This window comes from Silurus meridionalis, chromosome 14 (genome assembly GCF_014805685.1).
Source record: "Silurus meridionalis isolate SWU-2019-XX chromosome 14, ASM1480568v1, whole genome shotgun sequence".
NCBI lineage: Eukaryota > Metazoa > Chordata > Actinopteri > Siluriformes > Siluridae > Silurus > Silurus meridionalis.
The window spans coordinates 22,952,203-22,978,585 of record NC_060897.1 but is presented as its reverse complement, the minus strand read 5'-3'; the positions used below and the strand labels follow the sequence as shown (position 1 = coordinate 22,978,585).

General features: G+C 42.6%; 1 protein-coding gene across 3 annotated transcripts in view; it reads left to right on the top strand.

The window, feature by feature from the left end:
- tmc5 (transmembrane channel like 5) overlaps positions 1-26,383 on the top strand; it is a 79,923-nt gene that overhangs the window by 4,319 nt on the left and 49,221 nt on the right. The window lies entirely within an intron of this gene.

The window sequence follows — 26,383 nt, the reverse complement described above, 5'->3', positions numbered from 1 at the left end:
TAATCATAAATTATAAATAAATTAGTATACATTTGCATATAATTAGGAGTTTGTTCGCGATTAAAACGTTATTCGATTTTCACACTATGAAGTTTTACATTTACCACTGATTCAATTAATTATAATTCCTGTAATTAATAATCCGGATTATTTACGACATCCTGCAGTTAATTGTCTCCCGGATGAAAGTGATCGTTAGTTAATGACGTTCTTTTTGAAACGTTTCCTGGTTAATGAACGCTAGTAAAGGGATCCTGCATGAGAGCAGTGATACGTTTCAGGTGCTCAACACTACCATTTTTATTTCATTCTAATTGTATTGCACTATAATGAATCAGATTCTGTAAATTGGAGCGCTACCTTTCTCACGTCCGTGTTAGAACGGTGATAACGTTCCACGAGTGCGACGGCGACATCACGTTCGGAAAACATCGCATTCACCGGCGTCGAGTGGAGGCACAGCAGGACGAATAACACCCCACCCCACCCCACCCCCCAGCATTCGGCTACGAGACACGTGTAAATCCTGCAAATTTCTCCCAGAGGAACTCTTACTGCTTTGTATACGGCACAGGTTCAGCTCTGATGGAATCTCACTGCAATGAGCCAATCGACTCGAGGTGTGTGTGCAGTAATCTCTGGTCGAAGCTTAATCCTTGGTGCCATTTAAACAGATGGATTAGAGCGTGTGAAGAGACATGAGGAGTGTAGAACTTTACCAGAACTTCTAATGAGTTACGCCTTGTTAGGTCGAGATTCGATTCTTCAGGATCATAGTCGTACACTTCGTATTCAGAGTTCAAAGTTCTGTGTCTGTTTTCACGCTGAAAGTAATGTGAGTAAAGCTCCTGGTATTCAGAGTCGGGTTCCGCACCCAGTAAATATATTTTCTGAGCTCCACTTTCAGATGATTACAATCACATTTTGTACAAACGTGCAAAAATGTTTTTTGAGTAGAAGAGTCAGAGATAAGATTTAGTTCCTTCTTCAACTGGTCCAAATAAAATTTGCAGTGTTACAACTACAAATGCGACCAACATGCAAAAGCCAATCAGCTTTCTGTTATTGGAGCGAATTTTTCTCGGAATGTACCACGGATGTAAAACTGATTTTATTTTTCAATTGAGGGGAAGTGCAAGTTAATGATATTCGGCTTGAAAAAAAATGAATTTAGGGCTCGGGGTAACGCCAGTCGCTAACAACGTATTTGTGTGTTTTTTTGTTGTAATTTAGGTCTTGAATTTTATTCTTAAAAGTCTTAAAAAGTTATTTAGAAAGTCATAAATGTGGCTTTGTGAAACCTGCAGAAACTCAGTTTCTATTAATAGAATTGATGTTCTAGCATACTTTTCTGATATATTGTGGAATCGTTGTAGATAATTAAAATAACGGTAAACTGACCAGAAGTGTTTTGTGCACTTTATTTTAATATGAATAGATAGAATTTTTGTTAAAATAATCTACATTTATACTCATTTTAAATGCAACTCAAAAATCCTGATCACTTAGAGGGTCTCTAAACAATACGCTATGTACTGGATGATACGTGAACACCAGCATGGTGAGCCTTAAAATAAATCTAACCGGTGTCTAGTTAAAAATCATTTAGAGTATTTCTCTGATGATGTAATCACCACGTTCATCATGGCTGATATAATCCGATAAGTCTGGTTCCTCTCGAGGTTTCCTCCCCATGTTGTCTGGGGATGTGTTTCCTCCTCGATTTGTTCATCAGGGATGTAAATGTTTATCCGGATCATGAGGCATCTATTGTTAAACGTGCTGTATAAATAGAATAGAATTGAGATGTGTGTTGGGGTGGAAGGTGTGGATGTTCAGAGGAAACGACTGTATGAAAGAAAGAGACCTGATGGATAAAGGTTCAGGAATGTCATTATTGGTGTATTCAAGTCTGCAGTAAAGACTCCATACAGACATTTATGACATTTGGCAGATACCTTTATCCAGAGCAAGTTACATTTATCTGATTCATATAACTGAGCAGTTAGGGGCCTTGCTCAGGGGCCCAGAAGTGGCAGCTTGGTGTGGCCAGGATTTAAACTCGCAACCTTTAGATTCAAAGTGCAAAACTTTAACCACTAAGCTACCACTTTCCAGTACAAACAGCACATGGTGTTCCTGAGTTTTTAATACCATTGTAACTTTTTTCCCGCCTTAAAAACAAAGCGCACGTTAAAAAAAAAAAAAAAACATTGCTAGCATTAGCACCGTGCCCTTATGCTAGCACTGTTTAAGTTTGGAGATATGAAGACTGCTATCTATTCAGCGGTTGACAAATAAACTCAAAACAACTGTCTTAAATTCATTTTTTTAAAATATCTTTAAATATTGCGTTTTTGAGAATAGATACACTATCGCCAAACAAAATATCGTGATGCTCACGTGTATATTGATATTTTCTAACACCCCTAGCCATTGCTCTCGTTTTTATCACAATTCAATCACCTGAGGAACTGAGTCGAATCTGGATGATCTTTTTGTGATCTCAGTAAAAGATCACAGAATTTAAATCAACAATATTTCAGAAAGTAGTAACGAGTAACGGGTTTCTCTCCTCCTGTGAAGAAGCTTCAGTGGATCTGACACGTGTCGTAACTCAGCCTGTTGCTTTCAGGGTACCATAATTTATTAGCGTGTTGGTGAGGGCGGGCAAACAGAGCCCCTCCATTCACGGCCCTGCTACTGACCTTAACCTCACACACTCATCCGTCACACATGATTGTCTGTCAGCTCACACACACACACACACACACACATGTGCAGACTATTCTCTTCCATCGAGTCATTTTTAGCCGCTTATTGACCGTCTGAATAATTAATACTCAGTTATTTTGCAAATTGTTTCCTATCTTGCTCATCTTACACGTGACATCACGATGACTTTATTGTCACGTCTTGTTTTTTTGTTTTTTTCCTCCCACCTTCTTTATGACCTCTCTGGCACAGTGCCAAGCCACAGCCATCAAAACACAATGAATTCAGCTCGGTGTCAAATCTGTGAATATTTTTTATTAATAAATACAAAGCGCTGACAGTAGCAGTTTAATATCATTAGACAAAGGTCAGATAAATTCCCACATCTGTCATCTCTCCACACACTCCTCCTCACCTCAGACATCTCTCTCTCTCTCTCTCTCTCTCTCTCTCTCTCTCTCTCTCTCTCTCTGGCCTGGTGAACACCAGCTGCTGGAGTATCTCCTCGCTCAGACCCTCCACAGGGACAAGGCCACGACACAGCAATCGTTTTTTTTCTCTCCGAGTGCACCTGCAGAGCCGTGGTGCCCGGCATGAGCCCGGCCGAACCTCGTTAGAGGTATAAATAGGATTGTGAAGGGGAAAGGGGGCGGAGTGGCACAGCACCGGTCGAACCGCCGTCCCCGGAGCGTCACGGTTCAACAAAGCAGGTTAGAAGCATTAAACATGCGTCAGCTGTCTGCACTTATTAACGTTCACACCTCTCACAGGGAGAGAGGGAGAGAGGGAGAGGATGGAGGAATGTCCAGCTCTAAAAGAGAACAACATTCACGCCATGAATGTTTTCCCATATGATGGCGATTCTTGTTCTCGCTTATGTTATAGCAGCTATAAAGCTCTTTCCATCACCAGCATCTCCTGATTCTCACTCCTGTTTGTAAAAGCTCAGAGATGGATATAGATGGATGGATAAATAGAAATAGATGGATGGATGGATGGATGGATGGATGGATGGATGGATGGATGGATTGATAGATAAACAGGTGGATTATTGGATTGATGGATAAATCGATTAAGTGATGGACAGACAGACAGACAGACAGACAGACAGACAGACAGACAGACAGATGTTATATAAATATATATAAATATTAAATGTATTAAATAAATTGAAAGGCTCTGGCAGTAAAAAATTTGCAGAAGCTGATGTGCAAGTGTACTAAGAATATGCATATATATACATCTTATACACGATTTATAATAAGATCGAGCACATTAAAATAATCCACAGCCACTGGTCTTCATCCCCTTCTGACCAGAGAACACAATGGAGACTGAGGCGTGTCCTGAGAGTCACATACAATACAGATTAACATGGCAGAGGCAGAGCTGTAACTTCCTGCAGACACAACAGGAAAAAAATGTCTGGTATTTTGTAATCTTTTTATTTTTTATACTACAAAGTTATGTTGCAGTTATGGAAATGCCCATTCCTACTTCTGACCAATCAGCTTTGAGTATTTTGCAGCGCTGTGGTGTAATTAAAGTGGATGAGGCGACGCCCCACCATACAGACTGATAACGTTTCTGTTGTGTTTTTGTCTTAAACGTTGTAAGTCTTTGTGGCCCCAGTGTGTCTGCCTTTCCCCAGACGGTGGTCGTTACATTTGTGTGTGTGTGTGTGTGTGTGTGTGTGTGTGTTTGGGATCAATGTGGCCAGTAAATGCCAGCCATGGCTGTGTGTTGGGTCTCTTTAAAGACTAGTCAATAGCAGCGAGTTCTGGAGCTTAGAGGCGAGATTCACCACACACACACACACACACACACACACACACACACACACACACACACGTACATGATGCCGGCCTACAGGGAGCACAGATCAATGCCTCTTATAGTGCTATTTGTCACTTACAGTACAGTTAAAGCCAGAAAGTAGAGAGGTGTGTGTGTGTGTGTGTGTGTGTGTGTGTGTGTGTGTGTGTGTGTGTGTGTGTGTGTGGTTTGACTGACTGAAATGTTGTCCCAAATCTGAGAGATACAAACAGACTCTGACTCTGTGTGTGAGAGAGAGAGAAAGACTTGTGCATATAGACAGAAACACGAGAGGAGACAGAGAGAGATGGAGAGAAAAAGAGAGTGATGATGGGGACAGGATAAGACAGGACCCAGAGCTGAGAGGTCACCCTGAGGTCAGCGCTGTATCATGGGATCAGTTCTGCTTTCTGGGTGTGTGTGCTGTGATTATCATGACAGATATTCCGAACAAACAAATTAATTAATCAATTAAAGAAAATGTAATGCTCAAAGATATGTTTTTTTCCTCTTCATTTACTTTAATGAAATCAGTGAGGTCTCCATGGCGACGGGCGGTCGGCGTCTGCGCCGTTGTTTCCGGTCCGGACCGGTGTTAGAAATGGTACACGTGGGCTGAATGGTGAGAGGATTTCAGGATGATAGTGCACCTGTAATCCAGACAGACGCGAGGAGGAAGCAGACGAAGGTGTATTATGGCGTTAATGATGAGGTTCAGCGAGGTCACGTTTCTGCACGTACTGAAGCGCTTTAACTCGGGATTAAACGGATACGTGATGGAGCCGGAGGTGAAATATCTAAAGAGTACGCTGTATTTTTAGCCGTAGCAGGCAAGGTCCTGGTGTCCTTACTCTTTGCCACTAGATATCCCAGCGCTCTCCTGCTGTCTGAGCAGATTAATAATGTTCTGTGTGCAGGTTTCCTCCAGCGAGCGAGCGGGACGAGTTCTCGTCTCGCTGCAGCCAGAGAATGCCAAGGTCCTGTTTCTCTAAGCAAACGAAGCTCTGAAACACTGTGTGTGGAAACAGGACCATCCGCTGCCCCCCTCCCCCCAACCGTGTGTGTGTGTAAGGGATCTGCATGGCCCTGTGGGCCCTGGGGGGGGTGTCACTGTTAGTTATTTTCAGTTTAAGCGCTGCATTAAGTTACACACACAAACAGCGCTCCATTATAAACACACCGAGGAAGGGAGAGAGACATAATGAGATTGAGGGGGGAGAAAGAGAGATGAGACATAGAGAGAGACAGGAAGAGGGAGAAAAGACAGAGAGATACATTTAGAGACAGAGGGAGAGGGACAAGACATGTAGAGACAGAGAGAGCAATATAGAGATAGATGAGTCAGAGAGAGACTCAGAGACAAAGAGAGAGACACAGATAAATAGAGACAAGCAAGAAAGATACATGTAGTGACAGAGACGTATAGAGACGAGGCAGAGAGAGACATACAGAGAGAGACAAAACAGATTGATATAGAGCGACAGAGAGGGCTAGAGAGAGAGAGAGCGCACAAACATCCTGCGGCCAGCTACAGAGGGCAAACTCAGTTGGCACAGAGGACACACACACACACACACACACACACACACACACACACACACACACATTCTCTCTCTCTTGTGGTACTGCATGCCATTCACAGGGCCTTTCATTCACACGCATGCACATTTCTTTTATAGCAGTCACATATCCTCTTCACTCTCAATGCCGGTAAATTGCACACATGCATTTAATTTCTTACACACACACACACACACACACACACACACACACACACACACACACCTGGGGTCCACCAGGCAGTGGGTTTGATAAACAGGAACAGGAAACCTGCTGGAGTGGCTGTGTGTCAAACGGAATCTTTGTCTCAGCAAGGGTCCGGTCCTGATTCAGCCCTACAGAGACACGTGTGTGTGTGTGTGTGTGTGTGTGTGTGTGTGTGTGTGTGTAACTCTGACATGTACTGAGACACAAAGAAGTTTTTGTGGTCAAAAGGGGAGAGAACAATGAAAATGATCAAATGTAGGGGCTTCATATCATCTGTCTGCAGGGCTATAGGTACCCTGCTAAAATCGTCTTACACACACACACACACACACATACACACACACACTCACACACACACACACACACACACACACACACACACACTCAGACAGAGGGTATCCGGTGCATTTAGCTGCAACAGGAAGTGCTGGGCTAAAATGGATGTAAATTTGTTCAGGCGTGTGTGTGTGTACCCCAGGAGCTTGTGATATGGGTGTGGCCTCTGTGCCCACCAGGAGGTTGTAATGTGGGCGTGGCCTCTGTGTCCACCAGGAGGTTGTAATGTGGGCGTGGTCCCTGAACATGTCAGTTGTAATGGAGGCGTGACCTGTGTACCTGTATCTAACATTTCCCAAAGAGACATGATTTATATTTTTTACAAAATTCTACATGGATACAAATATCTTATTTTTATTTTTTTGTTTTGTTTTATTAAATCTCTATTCTTCTTGTGTAGCCGTCTCTTCTCCTGCAGAGCTGATCGGCTCAGAGGATCGGATTTTAATGACGTGTATCGTAACGGAAGTAGGAAACAGAGCAGAAGATCCCCAAAGGAGCCATGGTCTAAAATATTAATGAGCACACACTCCTTCATTCTGCTCCACTCTAATTTGATTAAACATTCCTGAGGTGTTCGATTCTGATCTATTGCCATGCCCCCCAGATACCCCAATCCCCCCAAAAAAAAAAACACACTCACCTCACACACACCGTGTGTGTCTCCTGAGGAATGTCAGATGGTGTGTGTGTCTGCTTTAAGGTAGTGATCTCTGAATAAACTACACAATCATCCAGATGAGCCTCCGTATCCCACAGCCGTATGACTCGCAGGCAGGTTTTTCTTCTCCGCTGTCCAGGCCAGAAAGTCTAATTACAGCGAGCTACAGAGAGTAATTATAGACCTTTCAGACAAAAAAAGTGAAAAGTGTAACTTTTCCACAGCTGCCTCTTCAGGGGCCAATTTAACCTTCTTTCCTGATCTGATTTTCACCCGCAAATTGGACACGTTGTTAAGAAAAAGCCGGATTTTCGGATTTCATCCCAAAGCCTAGAAGCTCAGAGAGGGTTTAGGAGAATTCTCTCTAACTGCTTTATTTTGATCTCAACAAAGAGTCTCTGATACATCTACATATTATTTACAATATATCTACAAAGAATCGAAACAGGCATAATATACTACAAAAATCTACATTTGCAAATGCATTTTGTAGTGGATGGATAGTTGGATGGATGGATGGATGGATGGATAGTTGGATGGATGGATGGATGGATGGACAGTGAAATAGATTGATAAACAGGTGGATAAATGGATTGATGAATAAGCTTGGAAATCTAATAATTTTGTAAGTTATAAGATAAAATTCCATAGTGATGGATGGGATGTTGGAGGGAGAGGAGAATAATTGGATGGAGGGATTGTTGGATTGATCAGTTGATGGAAGGATGGATACTTGGGTGGATGTCTGGTTGGCTAGATAATTGTATTAGAAGGATGGATAGGTTGATGAAAAGATGGATAGATTGGTAGAAAAAACTAAATTATGATGCAAAGTGTAATGGGAAACAAATTGTTGATAGTTGGATGAGTGACTGGAAGGATGAAAGTTTTGGCAGATAGATGGTTGAATACTTGGATGGATGGATGGATGGATGAGAGATAATAAATGAGCTGTAGCAACTAAAATACACCAATATCTTAAAAAACCCTGTTTTTTTTCTTGAATATTTCGTAGCATCCTGGAAAGACAGATGAAGACACTTTGCTTTTTTCTGAACTTCATCTGAAGTGTGACTAATTTTTTATTAGATTTTTTCCTGTATTTTTTTCTGTATTTATTTTTGTGCAGTTGGTTATTAAGCCTTCACGCCTGTTGATGGCGTAACACCAAGGCTTTTGATCTGATTCCTACAAATGACACCGTTTCCCTGACGGTTTCTCGCCTGCAGCATGGCCCGGTGTGTTCTCCAAACGCTCGCTCTCACACACACTAACACACTGTATGACATTCTGCAGAAACCAAAGAAGAGCTGATGTGTGTGTGTGTGTGTGTAAGTGTCTCTGTGACTCCACCATCACTACACTTCATTAAACTCAACCGTCTCATTGCTGCACACCTACAAGTCTGACATTCAGACTCGAAGCACAAAACATGATCTGTGTTAGAGCTGTAGGTACAGAGAACACACACACACACACACACACACACACACACTTTATTATTAATGGTGACTAAATAGGTCGTCTGAGCCACGTATAACCCCGGGATTTTTTATCTTGGAAAAGGCGAGACTTTCACATGTAGTAGAGAAAGAAAGAGACAAAAGAAAGCAAAAAGCATGGCTGTTCGTGGTCCCCGGTAAAAGATCAGCACCAAACACCTCAGGAATGTTTAATCAAATCGCAGCACGAGTGTGAGTGATAGTGCAGTGGGAAGAGGTGTGATTTTCACAGCTGGAGAGTCTCTGTGCTGAGAGCTGCAGGAAAAAAACAGAAACGAATTCGTTTGTGGCTTTTTTCAGCAATAGAGCAGGAAAAAAAAGAAACAGGAAGTTTCAGAGATTTTAACTTTTTTTTTTTTCATCATCTTTTCAATCCATCCCTGCTTGAGCCTGGAACAAACCCTGCGCTCTATTCCAGAGTTGTGTTGTTTACGTTCCACAGGTTGAGAAGAACGAAGGCGTCTCAGCAGGAGAGCGCAGCATTCCAGCAGAAAAACATGACGCAGTTTCCCATCGTACTGCTCAGTCCACGGACTGCTGACTTCTCCTGTCTTCTCACTCTCTTCTGAAAAATAGGCAGAAGAGAAAAGAAGTAATGGGAAACAACTCGTACAGCACGCGCACACACACACACACACACACACACACACAGGCAGAGAGAGGCGTAAAAGCTGAAATATTGGGGACAAATCTTTAGTGGATGCTCTTAGAGGTTCTTTTAGGCTGAACATCTTGAAGGTCATGGTGTGTGTGTGTGTGTGTGTGTGTGTGTGACGCCTTAAATGGCAATCACTCAGAGCCAAATTTCAGGGCAATTGAGCAGCCCTTGCCTGGCAATAAGTGGAGGAACAGGGCTCCAAATCTCACTCTTCTTTCTACATCTCCCTCTTGAGAACGAGTGATACGATGAAATACGATGAAATATATCTCATCACACAGTTTTTTACACTTTACATATACACATATGTGATTAGGGCTGAAACTATTCCTTAAGTAATTTGAATAAAAAAAAGCAAAGAGACAAATTATTTGCTTATACTTCGTCTATTTAACTGCACACGGAGCACCGTGTTTCCCCACGGAGCGTTATTACTGACGCACCACCCGCTAAACTCTAGTGAGCTCTGGACAGGTAAACACACGCTGCAAAAGGAGAAAATGGAGAAACAGGGAGAAAAGGCTGGAGAAGATTCATATAGAAGCCTGTTTCTGAACCATTAAAAAGTTTGCTTAATTCCGACTTTATTTCTTCTCAATTTGACTTTTTTTCTCGCAATTCTTATTTTTCTTTCAACCAATCAGGCAGCGTCACACCCTCTGTAGTGCCAGAAAGTTTTACACATTGAAAATGAAAAAGGCTACAATCAGTAGAATCACATGGTATCAAACTCTGTCCAACAATCTGCTCTGGAGGAGACGGAAAAAGACAGATGAAGCAGAGGAGCAACAACTCCAAAAGTTTGACCTTCTATCTGACCTTGTGTTTCATTAAAGTCACTAGTTCTGAATTATAACTTTACAAAAAACTTCAAGTTGAAACTTCATGAGTGACGTATAAGTTAATTCTGATCGAACCGAGCGGTGAAAGAAGAGCAACCAGGTAGAGATGTGGACTAGGAGACACCAGGAGAAACCCTCATAGTGCTTTAAATAGTAAAACATTTACAGTTTACCAACAACAAGGTTCCTGAGCATAACCCTCCACTTTAACCTCATGTATCTTCAGACTGTTCATGTAGAGAACCTTCTCAGCTGCAGCAAAATGTGAAGAGAACTCCATCCAGGAACTAACAGGCAGGTGTGGAGATCAGAAGAGGACGATGACTGGTATCTTAGGAGCATCTCTCTATGATGAGAGAGAGAGGGGGATGGGGTGGGGTGGTGTCTTTCTTTTCTCCTTCCCTCTATCTACGACAAAGACACTGGACCAGGAGTGAAATACCACAAAGGCCTACCTTGACAAATAGCCTTCATCAATCAGTGCAGACAATGGTGATTTTGGCTCCTGGTGAAGTTCTGGAAGACGTAAAGAAGCTTTAAATGTGACATTTATATTCGGCCGTGTTAATTCATTAACACACTGCCCTTTATTAAACCTCCGATCTTCATTAGATAGACGAAGTCAGGCACAAATCTGGCCCACGCTGGGGAGAAATGAGCCCCGGTGCTACTGTTGCATTAAATCTCAGCGCTTTATCAGCACTTTCTCCTGCTCACTCCGTCCAAGTTTCGCAGACGGAGACAGAAGTGCGTTAAAACCCAAATTCCACTGCATCAGCTCCTTCTGCTCTTCAGAACGCATTAACCTTAAAAAGCAGGTATCGGAGAATCCAACATTTATGAAATGTAGGTGTTTGTGGAACAATTTATTATGTTCTTTCAAACTGCTATACAAGTAGTTTAGAGTCTTGCTAAAGTGTGTGTGTTTGTGTGTGTGTGTGTGTGTGAACTTTTCTTAAATTCTGATATTCAGATTCACAATAAAAGCGTTGTTCAGGTATTCACAGGATCAGGACCTTTTTTTTTTTGCCTTCGGCAAGTTTGACCTTCTGTGTGACCTTAATTAAAGTCGCTAGTTCTGAATTATAACTTTACAAAAAACTTCAAGTTGAAACTTCATGAGTGAAGTCAAAGTTGATTTTGTCCGACCCGAGCGGTGAAAGAAGAGCATCCAGATAGAGATGTGGACTAGGAGACACCAGGAGAAACCCTCATAGTGCTTTAAATAGTAAAACATTTACAGTTTACCAACAACAAGGTTTTCCTCAAAGATCTAAGGAACGAGTCTCAGCTGAAGACACCTAAAGACAAACCTCTGGGAATGAGATTTAACTTACGATTGTTTTCATCTCTCATAACATTTGCATCGGCGGAACCTGGAGATGCCAAAATGAAGGAGATTATGGTGATGAAGAAAATGAAGGTGGTGCACCAGGAGCACAAACAGCAGCGAAGGATGAAAAGGCGTCGATTCATTTTCTTAAGTGGCTCTCAGATGTTGATGTTCTAATATGTCACCATTTCCAAAGCAACAGCTCATTCACAGGGGTGTGGTGACTTTTTTATGGAAGGAGTCTCCAGTGTCAGTGCTTTTGTAAAGCTGTGGGTTTTATTTATTTAGAGCTGTTTCCAAAAAAAATCCTAAACCATGCAGCCAACTGCTCATAGCTGCTTTAATGTAACTGTAAACGGATAAAAAAAAAGTACAAGGGGTCATTGTGGATAAACTGTGCACTGGATCATAGGAATTAAATCGTAAATCATGATGTGGATCAAAAATTGTAAGAAATGTATTGCAGCAAGGTAAAAGTATTGGCACCCCCTGTATCAGTTACTAATGACCATCATTGTTTGGTAAAAGACCCGTTTGTCTGGAGGAAGAAAATCTCTTTTAATTTTCCTCTCAAACTCATGAATTAATCGTAAACACAAAGTGCTTTAAGGGGAAGTGTTAGAAAACAGCTCGGTGTGGCGTCCCACGCGTGTGTGGGCAGGACGCAGCGGGAGCTGGGGATGCTGGGAAAGCTGAGATACGGAAGAACGCTCGCAGGGGAAACGAGACGTTTCATAAATGCGCAATAGGAGACCTGTTCTGCTGTTCTGCGCTTAAACACCAGGAGAAAAAACACCCCACCTCGTGTCGTCCTTATCGCAGGGGGACGCTGTGATCACGAGCCAAAATAATTCCGTCTCTCATAAAGCGGAGTGGTGTCTCCCCGGTTACGGGAAACGTGGATGTAATATAAATGCAAAGCAGAATAAATACGTGTTTCCCCCTCAGAGGAGCTCGCGGCGAGATGTGCAGGATGACCCACGGCAGCGAGGACTCGCTCGGCCTCGAACCAGGGTTCAAAATCCTCCCGAGGTCTGTTTCAGAGACAAAGTTTCTTTTAAAAGAAAAGAAGAGAAATTCTCAGAGAACTCTTCATCCCCTGTGCGTTCATCTCCACTGCTGTCGTGTTGGACGTGAATTATTTCACCTCTAGATTGTGTGCTCAGGGTAAGTGTGTGAGGAAGAGCAGAGAGGGAAAGCAGGAGGAGCGTTCGATTGCATTAAGTTTGCTTCCAAAAGCCTTCGAGGAGAAAAAGAGTGAGAGGGAAAGGTATGAAATATGTGCTGATAGGAGATGAAGGCGTTTGGCGACAGAGCGGCTGAAGGCGCAGCGACGTGGCACAAATAACTGCAGGGGAAAGTGGAATGGATGGAGGAAGCGTACGGCACCCGGTGGGGTAAACAGTGTGGCCTGTTTTTTTGTCTCTGCTGGAGCTTTGGTTTGAAACAAAGAAATGTCAAATGTTCTCCAGCAAGACATGCAAGAACAACAAACATCACACAGAGCACAAATTATTTCCTGCTTTTCCTTAATACTGAGCCACGCCCATTTATTTTAAACATTTATTTTATTTTCCTTCTTTTCTACGTCAACATCGTTACTGCGCTCAGGATGGGCATCTAGAGTTCCGTTAGTGTGGAGGGTCAGTGATTAGCTGTGCTGTCTGTGAGAATACCGGTAGTCCCTGACTTAGGATAGAGATGTAACTTGAAAATAAAGTCGAGTGCTGGCCTAAGCCTACCCTGGAGTCTTACAGACTGGTGATCAGTATGCAGTATATACTGTCATTTGTAGAGGTCGAATGATTAATCGGTTTTGGCATCTCACAGGGCGAGAGATTCGCTCATCCCCGTATCTATCGGACGTCGTATTCTGCTGCCTGTCGCACAAAATGTTAAATATTCCTCATCGTAAGATAAAAAAAATCGTAAGTCGCACCATCGTAACTCAGGGACCATCTGTATACTGTTTAGTTTATACATTATAGGAGTGTAAATGGCTCTGTTTTGCTACATTATTTACTGAAGTGTGTTAAATCATTACCACATTGCAGTCCACCACCCCATACTGATCACCAGTCTTTAACATTCCTGGGTGGGCTTGAAATACAATGGGGTCAACGGAATGTATCTCCATCTACTACATATATATTAATATCTTCATATTTATTTCATTTAGCACATTTTCATGATTCATGACCATAATTTTTTACTTTGTAATAAAGCTCAGTACTATTTTACATGAGTTTTTAAAATGGATAAAAAACTATCGATTGGTTATTGGCAAGTACGATTCAGCCCAGCAATCCGTCAATGATTTAACAAATTGCAGTACATCAATTTGTTAAACAGATTAATTTACAGTACTGTAATGTATGAACTGTACAGTATGTTTGTATGTGGCAGAGGGCACATGGACCGAGCGCCAGGTCACTACTGACTGGTCAAATGTTGGTGAACATCTGAGACTTGTGCTTCTTTTCGAGTCCCCATTTGCTGTTATTATAAACTCCACTTTTCTGGAGGATGCTCCACTAGATTCTGTGAAGATTTGCGATCATTCAGCCACAGGGGTGTGTGTGTTAGTAAAGTCAGGTGCTGATGTAGGTGAGGGTGAGGAGGTGCTGGGGTCCACTCACTAATGTAAATCTGATATCTTCATGGAGATCTCCTGGCTTTGTGCACAGGGCCGTTGTCATGCTGGAACAGGTCTGGATCCATTTCAAGCGCACAGAACATTTTATGCTGCATGAAAAGACTATTTTTTTATTCTAATTTCCACTTTAATCTCTCTCAGACACACACACACACACACACACACACACACACACACACACAGCGATATAGATCAGGGTAAAAGAAGAAAAAGTTTTTTTCTTTAAGTGTCTTGCTGCAATCAGACAATGCTGATAAACACATGGCGGCGCCGGCCAGTCGAGCCGGAGACTCGTATCGGAGATGAATCAGAGCATTGGACGGACGCAGGCTACCTGAGTCGGGTGACTCTAAACAGCAGGGGCAGATAGAGGGCAGATAAAAGGCAGATGTACGATTTGCGCCACACAGCTGGTGCGTATGCGCCATTGATTTAGCGAAGCATCCTGTTCAAGTCACCAGTGTGGTCAATTCTATTCCAGATGCTTGTTCATGCACTACTTATGTCTTGTTTCTGTCTGTCTTACACACACACACACACACACACACACACACTTTCTGCCCGACACACTCCAGCAGAGCCCGAGTTAGCTGACTGACTTTTACGATCTCTGACAAACTGGATATAATATGAGAATGTATGACGACATGAGATTGTGTGTGTGTGTGTGTGTGTGTGTGTGTGTGTGTGTGTGTGTGTGTGTGTGTCACCGGCTGCCGCCCACCCCAGACAGCATGCCTGGCAGAGTTCCACCTCTGTCTGAGTCTCCATCAGTGCACTGACTCACTCAACCTTCATCAAAAGACTGAGTGCGAGCCGAGAAAAATATGAGTAATAAAAGAGAAAACACGACGTCCATGACTGTAGTTGTGTGTGTGTGTGTTTGTGTGGGTGTGAGAGAGACGTGGGCATGGCCTGTACCAAGTAGGAGCTTGGAGTAGCTTTGTGTGTCTCATTAGGCAAATTAGTCAAACACACATTAGTGTGAAAACATGGGAAAGAACTCAGTCTTTCTAAAATGGTCACATGACCTGCTTCTGCATCACAACCAATGTAAGTGTGTGTGTGTGTTAAAGCATGGAGCATGTGCTCATGGTGAACCCTGTCTGCTTCTGGCTGGAGTTCTGTAATGGCGTATTGATTTGATCCACAATCTATCCCTAGCCGGGAGGTGACCTGCAGGATAATGATGTTTGTTCCACAACAGCAGGCTCTCAATAAGGTTCTCGTTCAGTTCTCGCTCGCTTTTCACCTTATAGAGATGTACAGTGATCCTAAAGAACATTCGCCCTGCATGTGATCATAACCCTACAGCACCATGTTTTTCCAGGAGTGAAGGCTCTTTGTAAACATCAAACCTTAAAAAAAAACTTTTCTGGCAGAACATTTACGGGTTCTAGAATGAAATCCAGATGAAAAAAATCCCATGTCTAATCATTGATTTGTGAGAGAAGTGATGAGAAACAGGAAGTAATTAGTTACTGTACTTTAGCAGCTTTTCTGTGTGTCTGTATTTACTGAAGTGTTTCTGTTTGAGGAGATTTTTACTGTAACTTCACCACATTCCAAAGTCAAATCTCTCACGTTTTACTACATTTAGTGAAATCAGTCGTTTATTTATTTACGAGGATAAAAACGTAACTGGTGAAACACGCAGCGCGTCACCAATCAGGATCGAGCGCATGCTCTGTTTTACACGTGTTCTGATCGGCGCTCGGTGCATCTACTGATCACCAACATACAGTTCAGCATCAGTTCAACATCAAGCAGAACATTTAGAGAGGAATAAATGATGAAGGAACTCCAGACTCGAACTCACCACCACACACGTGACCTCGTTTACACGTTTTATTAAAGATGGTTTTGGGTTCATGATTATTTTAATCATAATCAATATTTTAATCTTATAACAAAAATGATAAAAGGAACATATTTGCCATAATAAAGTGAAGTACATTAGAGGCTTACGTTCATTTGAGGGCAAATAATTTCGTATTTTTACTCAAGTGAAAGTTTAAAGGGACACGTTTACTGAGTGTAAATACTGAGTGTGTCTCATCTTTAACCACGTGGTTCTTTACTTCATCCACAACTGGTGAGGAGATGATATAAAATATAATCACTCTTACAGATAAATCAGACATTGTTCTTGAGTACATGTAGAAATTGTAATGATTGTTATGAATGATTTCTGTATGTTGACTCAGGAGTGAGGTGCTGCAGGATGCTGTATGATCTGGAGGTGAAGAACAGCCTGAGCTGAAGCTGTGAGTGTTATAAAGGTGTAGCAATGGATTATTACTTTATTCCATGGTCACTTCCCAGCAGTGAGGAGGTGAAGCTGACTGATGTTTACAGAGCAAAACTGACTGACTGGATCAAAATAACGCTTCATTTTCCTTTATTTTATTTACGACTCGTTACAGCTACAATTCTGCTGCCTGAAGTTTACATTTATTTACAAGAGTTTTAATATTTGGTCATTTTAAAAAAGAAGTGTGTGTGTGTGTGTGTGTGTGTGTGTGTGTGTGTGTGTAATGAAGCTGTTGGATTTCTTGGTGCTCCTGGGTTTTTATATTATCATTTGAACGTTTTCTTCTACATTACTTATATAAAAACAGTTTATGGTGTTGGAATGTAAGAAACAAAAGGTTAAAGGTCAGAGAAGCTGAGACAGGAAAAAGAATGTACAGATAGAGAAGTTAAAAGAAGCAGAAAAACCACAAATACATTGCAAATTCCTTTAGTGTGTGTGTGTGTGTGTGTGTGTGTGTGTGTGTGTGTGTGTTTTGCTCACATTCCCTGACCTCCATCTCTCAGATCCTCAGTCCACCCAGAATCTAATTACACTTTATACACAACACACAGGGACTTATACACAGTACAACTGTACACACACACACACACACACACACACACACACACACACACACACACACCAGTGGATTCAACACACACCACCCCATGTACATTCACATAATAACCCCTCTCTCTCTCTCTCTCTCTCTCTCTCTCTCTCTCTCTCTCTCTCTCTCTCTCTCTCTCTCCATTGTTTCTGTAATATTAAGAAAGGAAAGAAACTGCTCTGACTCGTGTTTTATTAGTTGCTTAATGACAAATGTATCATGGGGAAAATGAGCCAATTGGCAGCACAGAAAACAAAACCACCTCGTAGATGGATTGAATTAAAAAACACGACCGGGATAAAACCCCCACAAATGCCCTCATTACCCCACAACAAGGCGCTGATACACTCAAGGAAGATCAGGAGAATAGAAGGTTTTATTTGTCACACAAATTACAGCACAGTGAAATAGTTTTCTTCTCATATCCCAGCTTGTTCAGAACCTGGGGTCAGAGCACAGGGTCAGCCATGATACCACGCCCTGCAGCACAGAGAGTTAAGGCCTTACTCAGGGGCCCAAGAGTGGCAGCTTGGCAATACAGGGGGCGTGAACCTCTGACCTTCTGATCAGTATCCCAGCGCCTTAAGCACTGCGCTATAACTATGAACAGCAGGGTGTGACTGATAAACTGGAAATAAAATAGACTAAATATCAGAGGTCGACAGATTAATTGGTTTTGCCGACCGATAGTATCGACAATCTGCAAAAATCCATACCGATAGTTTTTCCGGCTTCCAGTGTGAGAGCGGCCTCTAGAAGCGAATCACTGACGCTGTGTGCTTTGTTTTTACATGTATTTAAAATGTATTCATTACATAATCATATGTATTAATGAATTCAATTATATTTATTTATTTTTGTATTATTTAACATGGGGTTTTATGTTTTTGTTTTTTTTATCCAATATCCATTTTAAAAACTATAAGTAGATTAATCGGTTTGGTAAAACCCAGCTGACAGCATCGTTCCATCTCTAGTTATTCGTTTAATATTCCATACATGTATTTTTCCACATTCCACATGTACACATGGCAGCCATGTTTTTCTCTCCTGACTCAGACATGCTTGTCTTTTTGACACTCAGGCAAACTGTAATTTTCCAGACGCAGCCTCTTTGAGACAGTAATCATGTAAACACAGGCGTACAATACCGTGCACTCGTCTTCAGCGCTGCTCTCGCTTCAGGAAACCTAGAATTCACTCGAGTGTTCCTCCGCGGCTACTCAGTTGCCATGGTGACGGCGGGACGTTCGAAACGAGACGGCGGGGGAAGATTATAGAGGAGCAGAGAGGAGGAGCGCCGCGAAACGGGCCGAACAACACGGGTTAGAAAGTGAATACACCGGGTGAAGTATAATTTGGTGTTCTACCTACCGTAATGATTAACCTCATTCCTGAAAGCAGTAGGACGGAGAACCGTGCAGAACACCACCTCCAGGAGTCATTACAGTTACTCATCAAAGCTGTTTCTGAACGCGAACTTCAGAAAGCGTTCTGTGAAGTAAGAGAATCTCAGTTGTCAATCAAAAAGGGGGTGGGGCTGTAAATGGCGAGGTGTGATTTGAAAGATTTTCACTGTGTGTGATGATTTTTCAGTACAAACTTCTCTGAAGATCTACTGCTTTTCCTCTGACACTTTAGACTCCTTCCATAAATGTTAACTGTATCTCTTGCACCATTTTTCCAATCTGTATCTTATCAGTGGAGTAACGAGGGGAGAGAGGCGTGCTGGAGATGATTTGGTCGTGTCCAGAGGAGGGACATGGAGGAGATGTGGTGAGGGAAGACAATCAGGGGGTTGGTTTGAAGATGTAGAGGACAGATTGGTATGGAGAAGGATCATCTGCTGTGGAAAAACTTGGAACACGTGGAAACACTCACAAACTTTTTGCTGTACGATTTCTGAACGTAAAAAAAACTCCTGAAAGTTTGTTCTCGTTTGAGACTCTTTCTGAGCGTAAAATACACAGTTGCTTTGTTCTATACAGAACTCTTTAGGGCTCTTAATGTGAATAGGAGGGGCTTACTCTCTCCACCTGTCAATCACAGTGATGCTAGCCAATCAGGGTCACCTGCTAGCCAATCAGTGTCACGCTTGTCGTTTGCAGTTGTCTCGGATGAAGCACGTGTTAGGCTTCACCCTCCCTGGGTTGGAAGGTGTGGCTTGACGGTGGAGATCCATCTGTTGGGTGACAAAACTGAGAAGAAAATAGAAGAAAAGAAAGTAACATCCACACAGAGCTAAAATAAAAAATTCAGCGTGTGCAGGTTTTGAGAATGAAGTGTGTGCACAGGGCACTGAAAGTGCACTACAGCCGGAGGGTCTTCATTATCCAGCGGTCTGCCTGTCAGGCAATGTGGCAAGATCCCAGGCTGATGTAACCACTCTGAGAAAGTGCTTTCTCTCCCAGACACAACTATCAACAGTGCTCCGAGTCTTCATCCCACCTCTCTTCTTCTGTTTCCTTCTGTCTCCTTCCGTCTCCTTCTGTCTCCTTCGGTCTCCTTCTGTGTCCTTCCATCTCCTTTTATCTCCTTCAGTCTCTTTCTGTTTCTTTTTGTCTCCTTTGGTCTCCTTCCGTCTCATTTTATCTCCATCTGTCTCCTTATGTCTCCATCTGTCTCCACCTGTCTCAATCTGTCTCCACCTATCTCCTTCTGTCTCTATCTGTCTCTATTTGTTTCCATCTATCTTCTTCTATCTCCTTATGTCTCCTCTATCTTCTTCCATCTCCATTTGTCATCTTTAGTCTCCATCTGTCTCCATCTGTCTCTTTCTTTCTCCATCTGTCTCCATCCGTCTCCATCTGTCTCCTTCTCTCTCCATCTGTCTCCTTCTGTCTCTATCTGTCTCCATCCGTCTCATCTGTCTCCTTTTTTCTCCATCTGTCTCCTTCTGCCTTCTTCCATCTCCTTTCGTCCCCTTCCATCTCCATCTGTCTCCTACCGTCTCATTCTGTGTTAAGAAGTTTTCCTGTCTAGCTCGAAGGACCAATGTTAGAGGGGTTTTCTTATCTTACTCGAAGGACCATATAAGGATTCTCACTAACTGGTATGCGCTGATCAGTGGATTGTACTACTTCAGGCGTCAGTAAAAACACGATACAGGATTCAGAACACTTTACTTTAAAACACAGATTATTCATGAAACACCATCTCAGAATGAGAATTTATCCAGAGACCTAGTCTTATTAAGCACACTGCCTTTAATCAGGGGCTGTTGATGACCCAGTGGTGGTGGTGGTGGGGGTGGGGTGTTTAAGTTGTGTGGCGCAGGGCGGGCGTTAGCTTGAGCGTTAGCTTGAGCGTTAGCGACTCGAACCTCGAGTGCAGTGAAAGAAGTGTGAAATAAATGAAGAAAGTTATCAGCTCGCTTGTTTTTCTTTGCAGCGTAATTCAATTTAATTAAAGGCAGATGGATTTTCTGAACTCCTGAGAAACTTTACGGGTTTAGTGTGTAATTTCATCAGGTGTTGTTTTTAAAATCTGATTAGTACGTGTGCCTGGGGTGAAGCACTTACATAAAAAAAGCAGGAATGCAGCTGGAGTGAGGAAAACCTGGTGATTAATTGTGTGATGTGTCGGGGCGGGATGGAGCCGATGGCAGAAGGGAATCTGTATAAAATGGCCGTATTGAGAAGTCGTGTGATGAGATTTCTGTTCTGTTTGTAGGCCATTTGTTCTATAAATGGACCACGCCTTCATTCCTCCTCACCCACATTCTTCTTACAGTCAGGTGTATAGGCCACGCCCACATTCTTCTTACAGTAAGGTGTATAGGCCATGCCCATATTTGCTTACAGTCAGGTGTATAGGCCATGCCCATATTCTTCTTACAGTCAGGTGTATAGACCACGCCAATATTATCTTACAGTCACGCCCACATTCTTCTTACAGTAAGGTGTATAGACCACGCCCATATTTGCTTACAGTCAGGTGTATAGACCACGCCCATATTTTCTTACAGTCAGGTGTATAGGCCACGCCCATATTCTTCTTACAGTCAGGTGTATAGACCACGCCAATATTATCTTACAGTCAGGTGTATAGACCACGCCCATATTTTTTTACAGTCAGGTGTATAGGCCACGCCCATATTCTTCTAAGTCAGGTGTATAGGCCATGCCCATATTTGCTTACAGTCAGGTGTATAGACCACGCCCATATTTTCTTACAGTCAGGTGTATATGCCACGCCCATATTCTAACAGTCAGGTGTATAGGCCTCGCCCATATTTTCTTACAGTCAGGTGTGTAGGCCACACCCATATTTGCTGACAGTCAGGTGTATAGGCCACGCCCATATTTTTTACAGTCAGGTGAATAGGCCACACCCATATTTGTTTTACAGTCGTGTACAGGCCACACCCATATTTTCTTACAGGTGTATTGGGGTATGTATTACCCCTATAAGGTATAGGGAAATTTATTAAGTGTATATATTTTGTGTTTCATTTTATCATCTGCCATGTTTTTTTGCTCAAAGCTGCTCAACTTTTGAGACGTGCCGTGTCAGCTGAAACACGTGTGTGAGTCACGTCAGTGGAGCAGACAGCAGGGTTTCACTGTCCATCATCTGCTATTCACAGAGAAACACACAGCGTGGGCCGACACGCATTTCAATGAGCTCGAGTGATTTAAACATGCGTACGGAAACTGTGCACGTGTGTGTGTGTGTGTGTGTGTGTGTGTGTGTGTGTGTGTGTGCTTTGCTTGTGCATGTTTAGTTCTCTACTCTGCATGCGTTCTGAATTAGAGAACTGGAGATCTGGAAAAGGAGCAGAATTGTCGTGTGTGTGTGTGTGTGTGTTTTGCTGCACAGGTACTTCACACAGCGATTGTGTGTTTTGGTGTAGGCTATTAGCATATGGCTGTATATGATTATGTATAGAGGATTAATGAGACTCATCTCAGCTTTGTAAATAACACTCCTCCTCGCGGGAGACTCGCGTTAACATCCTCGCTACTTATACAATCAGCAGCAGCAGCAGCAGCAGCAGGGCCGAGCTCAGCTCTCATTTCTCTCTGTAATCTATCACACTAATGAATTTAGGGACTTATTAACCCTGTTCACAGATGGATTAGGACTAATATCGTTTGGGGACTCAGCAGATAAACCTGTACCTTTTTTCACGCTCTGCTCTTTGAATTGTTCCTGTGTTTTGGTTTTTTTCTCCTCCAGGCTTTTAGCACGTTCCGAATTCAATATTCAGCTCAGGCTACGGCTCGGGCCTCCGGGAGCGCGCTCGCAAACTAAATTCATCGCTCCAGCTCTCATTAAAAATGACACTCCGGGTCTCGTGTGCACTCTCCGGCCTTGCGGAGTAAACAGGATTGAAATGTGCACGAGGTCAGACAGGGATCAGGCTTCAGCTGACAACCGTGTATCATCTAACTGAGTTTGACTTCTGCGTTCCGCATGGTTTATCGCTAATGACTACCGGGCCGAAAATCACCATCGCAAGAGACTACGGTCTGACACTCGCCAGCCAGAAGAAACACACTGGAACTAATAAATAGATAAATAATGCCCCCTCCCCCAATTTCCCCCCACCACCAGACTCATCTATCATTTACTAGGGATGGATGGAGAAGAACAGGGATGTAGCATCCCATGTGCTGAAGCGATCGCCGACTTATCGTGTTTGAAAACCTGAAACCCGAGTAAATAATTACTCCAGAGTCTGAGTGAGATCTGCAGGACCTCCTGTCCAAAATACAGGATCGATACCGTTCTGCAAAAAACAATGGATAAAAGGGTTTGGGTTTAATATGAGACAACAGCATTATTACAAAACAGTGTGGAAAAATAACAAGGAACAGCTGCTGCATCGCCAAACTCATTACATCATTCACCTCCAAGTGAGTCTGAGTCGAGTCGAGTCCGAGTCGAGTCACTGTTACCTAGAGTTTACATAGAATCTGTCCAACCTCTCTATCTCTCTATTTTTCTCCCTCACTCTCTCTTTCTCTATTTCTCTCTATCTCTATCTCTCTATTTTTCTCCCTCACTCTCTCTTTCTCTATTTCTCTCTATCTCTATCTCTATTTCTCCATCACTCTCTCTTTCTCTATTTTTCTCTATCTCTATTTCTCTCCATCACTCTCTTTCTCTATTTTTTCTATCTCTCTCTTTCTCGCTATTTCTCTCCAACACTCTCTTTCTCTATTTCTCTTTCACTCTTTTCTATTTCTCTCTATTTTCTCTCTCCATCTCTCTGTCTTTATTTTTCTTTTTCCTCTCTCTATTTTTCAATCTTTCTCTTTATTTCTCTCTCATTTTGTCTTTCTCTTTGCCCTCTATTTATTTCTCTCTCTCTCTCCTCTGTATCTCCATGTTCTAATTGACTGCTGCAAACTCAATTAACTCTCAGGCTGCACTGTTGTTTACCCTGTGGCTCAGCACCGATGATGGTTGATGATTTTATACGTGTGTGTGTGTGTGTGTGTGTGTGTGTGTGTTGTGAACGTGAACATCAAGCCTGTGGTGATTTGCATTTTTCTATTTGTGATGTGTGTGTCTGGCACGAGTGTGTGTATGTGATGCACTCTGTGTCTCTGTATAAGTGCTCTCTGTGTGTGTGTGTGTGTGTGTGTGTGTGTGTGTGTGTGTGTGTGTGTGTGAGTGAGGGGGCGTGAACATCTGTGGATATACAGCATTCTCCTTGTCACTCAACACATGTCCGAGAGATGATGATGATGCAGCATGACGCATTGAAACAGAGCAGAGATCTACGCGCACACACACACACACACACACACACACACACACACACACACACACACACACACTGAGGGGAAAAGGCAGAGGACAGAGTGAAAATGCAGAAGAATAACAGTGGGACAGAATTCCTGTACTCTTGTATGTATCAATAAAACCTAAATGGAGAGTAGATTCTACCCCTGAACTGACTTTACCCCTGAACTGACTTTACCCCTGAACTGACTTTACCCCTGAACTGTCTATACCCCTAAACTGTCTATACCCATCAACTGATTGTACTCATGAACTGAATTTACCCCTGAACTGGTTTTGATTACAGTCCCTCTGAATGTGCAGTAAGAGAGGTGTGTGGGCGTGTGGTCACAGTGGTGATTGCGTTTGCAGAAGGGCAGTTGTTTGTATTGACTCTGAGCGTTTACAGAATGCTGAGGCAGTGCAGTATGAGTGCAGGACGGTGTAATAGATTTTCTTTGACTTGCAGCCCGAGAACATTCTCCTGCCATCATCCATCATGCCTCAGACTAGCACTCAGCTTCACACTGAGCTTTTCTCTGTAGCTCACACCACCGTCACACCATTTCATTCACATCACAATCTTATCCACAGTGTCTATCTGCTTTACACTTTAATTTACACTCTAACCCACATTCTAATCCACAATATAATTTACACTCTAATTTACACTCTAACCCACAATATAATTTACATTTTAATCCACAGTCTAATTCAGATTTAGTGTTAGTTTTAGTTAAGTCCTTTTTTAAACATTAATATTTATTATTATTGTTTGTTCTATTAAATATGTAATAATTAAATCAATATTCACTCAAATCTAAATAAATAACTAATGGACTAATTAGTGAATGAGAATTAAAATTATATAAATATAGGAATAAAAAAAAATGTTTGCTATAAAATAAATTAGTTATTTAATGAAGAATTAAAAATAAATAACATACAGGTCCAGGATCAGCTGTATTGTGGGTTAATTATGCTTTATCTGCTCCTGTGCGTGTAAATACTTCCTCCTGATATGATTTATAATGTGGAGACACTCAGTCTCTCATAACGTCTAAATTCAAGCAGCTTTTATTATCGAGGACGAATCGATCCCTCTGTCGATATCTCAGTAAACATCTACACGTTTCTGCAGGAGAGAACCAGAGAGGAGACAACGCAGGGGCAGCTGGGTTAGGTTTAATTACAGTGCGTTTGTGTGTGTGTGTGTGTGTGTGTGTGTGTGTGTGTGTGTGTGTGTGTTAAAAGACAGGCTTATTGCTGCTGGAACTTGTCGTGTTCACGCTGGCCATGGTGCGGAAATGAAAACGTGTGTTTACAGGTTGATAAACAGCTCGTAAACAAGCAGGGACGTGATATTAAACTCATCAGTGACAGCAGGACGGCAGCGTGAACGCATCATCAATCTGTCACACAGCACCGAGTCCTGAGTCCCAGCATGGCTTCATCATCCATCACAGCTACTGACAGCTACACCAAGTCATTTCGGGTCGTTTATCCGAGCACCAAGAGATCACAAACTAGCAGCCATGATGGAGCTCGAAGCTCCTCACGAGATTCTGAGCAAAAATAAACCAGAACGTCTCAAAACCAGAAGCTATAAGCCACAATTCGTTTACTAAAACTGACAAGCACACAGACCACACCTCTTTCCTGAGGTTGACAATCACACAGGCCACACCCATTTCCTGAGATTGACAAGCACACAGACCACACCCATTTCCTGGGGCTGACAAACAAACAGGCCACACCTCCTTTACTGACTGACAATCACAAAGACCACACCTCTTTCCTGAGGTTGACAAGCACACAGGCCACACCCATTTCCTGGGATTGACAAGCACACAGGCCACGCCCATTTCTTGAGATTGACAAGCACACAGACCATGCCCATTTTCTGAGATTGACAAGCACACAGGCCACACCTCCTTTTCATGTTCTCAGTTTTGTTAGCAAAGTGCATGTACAGTGTGATTTCTGTTCCTTAATGAAATTAATCCTGAACATCACAACTTGCAGTGCTGTGTGTGTGTGTGTGTGTGTGTGTGTGTGTGTGTGTGTGTGTGTGTGTGTGCACGCAGTGTAATACAGTGTGAATAATGACAGCTTTAGAGAAACCGCGTTCCTGGAGAGGTTTCAGAATGAACACACACTCATCATTGTTAGTTCCATTGCGGCAGAGGGGGGTGGGGGAGGGGAGGTGGTCAGAGACGCTGTGAAGGATGGACATAACAAATGTCCCTGTAAACTCTAAAAAGTGAGGAAAAACACACACACACACACACACACACACACACAGAAATAATCCAGTGTGCTGGGAAGCTCTATTGTCATCCTGCACTCTGTTCTTCACGTATATTAATGTTGAATACAGTACCAGCGTCAGATGTTCTGTTTCCAGCAGCATTTCTAAATGTTCTAAAAACACCCAGGACACTTCAGTTAAACATC